Source organism: Schistocerca serialis, unplaced genomic scaffold (genome assembly GCF_023864345.2).
Source record: "Schistocerca serialis cubense isolate TAMUIC-IGC-003099 unplaced genomic scaffold, iqSchSeri2.2 HiC_scaffold_1237, whole genome shotgun sequence".
Classification (NCBI taxonomy): domain Eukaryota; kingdom Metazoa; phylum Arthropoda; class Insecta; order Orthoptera; family Acrididae; genus Schistocerca; species Schistocerca serialis.
Window position 1 is genome coordinate 17501 of NW_026047444.1, and position 2500 is coordinate 20000.

Consider the following 2500-nt stretch of genomic DNA (forward strand, 5'->3'; position numbering starts at 1 on the left):
CGGGGCGGAGGGCAGCATGGTCCACCGAATCGAACGCTTTAGAGACGTCGATCGATGCCACAAAAACAGAGCGACAGGAGCGGACTGCGTCGGTGAGAGCAGTGTCCAAGATGAAGGTGTTTTCCAACATCCCATCCCGGGGGATGAATGCCCGCTGACGTTCGTCCACAGCACATGCACGCATCAGGCGTGACGCGAGAACCTTGTGAAAGGTCCGCGCCAACACCGAGCAGACCGTAATGGGGCGAAAGTCAGCGGGGGATGTTGGTGCAGCCGTTTTGGGGAGAAGTGACGTCCGGGCGCGAAGCAGACGCTCGGGGAGGGCGCGGGCCAGGAGGAAGAGGTTCAAGAGTTTCACCAGGACTTCCTGCGGCAGGCGCCGCAGCTCCGCTGGAGTCAGGCCGTCCGGCCCGGCCGCCGATCCCCTGGGCGGCAAGGCAGCAGCGACCTCCTCACGTGTGACCGGCCCCCATAGGCACTCAGGAGCGACAGGCTCCGAGTGCGGGAGAAGGCGGTCACGGATGAAGCCAGCGGTGGAGATCGGCTTCTTCGTGAAGAGGTCCGCCCAGAAGTCCAGCAGACCGGGGATGTCGGGTGGCGGCTGCAGCAGGGTGCCGTCCAGCAAGCCGCGCACGCAACGTGCACGCGACCTGCGGAAGGCGTCCTGTGTCCGCGCGAACTCCCAGCGGCGCCGCTTGCGCTTCTGCAGCGGCGGGGCGGCAGGCGGCCGCTTGGATGATTGGCGCGGCCGCTGTGCCCTGGTGATCGACCTCTCCCCCCTGGACCCGACCGACGCAAGGGCATCCGGGAGCATGCCCAGGATGACATCGGGCGGCGTGCCCCGCCCCAGACCAATGACTCGATCCAGAGCAGAGAAACGCTGGGCGGAAGCAGGTAGCCCCGCCAGATGCTCCCAGATGGCGGCGTCAGTCGGCCCCTCCGGCGGCGGCCCGGTGGTGTCGGCCGCGAAGTCCTCGGCTGCGTCGACGGGCGGCGCAGCGGCCTCGCCCGCGTCAGGCAGCGAGCTCGCTGCTCCCCGGCGGGACGCCGGCTCTTCCCCCCGACCGATCTCAAGCGCCTCCATGAATTGGCGGACAAGCTGCTTGTGGGCAGCTTGCCGCCGTCGGCACTTGATTGCCTCAAGCGTTCGGTCGGGGAACATCCTAATAAGCTCTTGATTAACGAAGAAGAACCGGGCGTCCCTCTCAAGGAACAGTTCGGCCTCTGCCTTGGCGAGCGACAGGACTTCTTCCTCCGTCCACCTCGCGCGATGCCTCTCCGTCACGATCTCAGCGTTGGCGGCCGCAAGGTGTTGGCGGCGGCGATGGACCCCGAGACCGTTCTTCGTGGTAAAAGTGCGGTGGCACTCACTGCAAGCAAAGGGAGCTACACAAACTATCGCATTTTCGTTACGGCCGGTTGGCCGGATAGGTGCTGGGGTAGCTGGGGTGGCACCTTCAGCGGAAGGGCCACCATCTCTTGTTTCTTGTAGGCTGCCCCCAACTATGAAGGGATAATGCGAGGGGGGGCTGGTAACCCCCCCAAGCCCCTGGTGCGGTCTTCCACTCTGCGAAAATCAGCGGGCCCACGAGAAGGGGAGAAGACCGCAGGAGAGGAGAGGCTAAGAGGGCTAGGCCCATGTATTGCGCATCACTCTCCCTGTAACTATAACCCAAGGAAGGCACCTCGCAGCAGCAGCACGACTACATCAAGACCGCACTTCGAAAAGCCAAGTCCGGATGCAGCCACACCGGAGAGTCATAGTTACTCCCGCCGTTTACCCGCGCTTGCTTGAATTTCTTCACGTTGACATTCAGAGCACTGGGCAGAAATCACATTGCGTCAACACCCGCTAGGGCCATCGCAATGCTTTGTTTTAATTAGACAGTCGGATTCCCCCAGTCCGTGCCAGTTCTGAGTTGATCGTTGAATGGCGGCCGAAGAGAATCCGCGCACCCGCGCGCCCCCGGAGGAGCACGCTAAGGCGGACGCGGCCTCGCAGCAAGGAAGATCCGTGGGAGGCCAAGGCACGGGACCGAGCTCGGATCCTGCACGCAGGTTGAAGCACCGGGGCGCGAACGCCGCGCAGGCGCGCGCATCCTGCACCGCCGGCCAGCACGAGGCCGACCAACGGCGAGAGCAGACCACGCCCGCGCTAAACGCCCGCACTTACCGGCACCCCTACGGCACTCACCTCGCCCAGGCCCGGCACGTTAGCGCTGACCCACTTCCCGACCAAGCCCGACACGCCCCGATCCTCAGAGCCAATCCTTATCCCGAAGTTACGGATCCAATTTGCCGACTTCCCTTACCTACATTATTCTATCGACTAGAGGCTCTTCACCTTGGAGACCTGCTGCGGATATGGGTACGAACCGGCGCGACACCTCCACGTGGCCCTCTCCCGGATTTTCAAGGTCCGAGGGGAAGATCGGGACACCGCCGCAACTGCGGTGCTCTTCGCGTTCCAAACCCTATCTCCCTGCTAGAGGATTCCAGG

General features: G+C 63.7%; 1 pseudogene; it reads right to left on the minus strand.

Moving 5' to 3' along the window:
* Positions 1-2500, minus strand: part of LOC126436509 (large subunit ribosomal RNA) — a 7931-nt pseudogene that overhangs the window by 3299 nt on the left and 2132 nt on the right.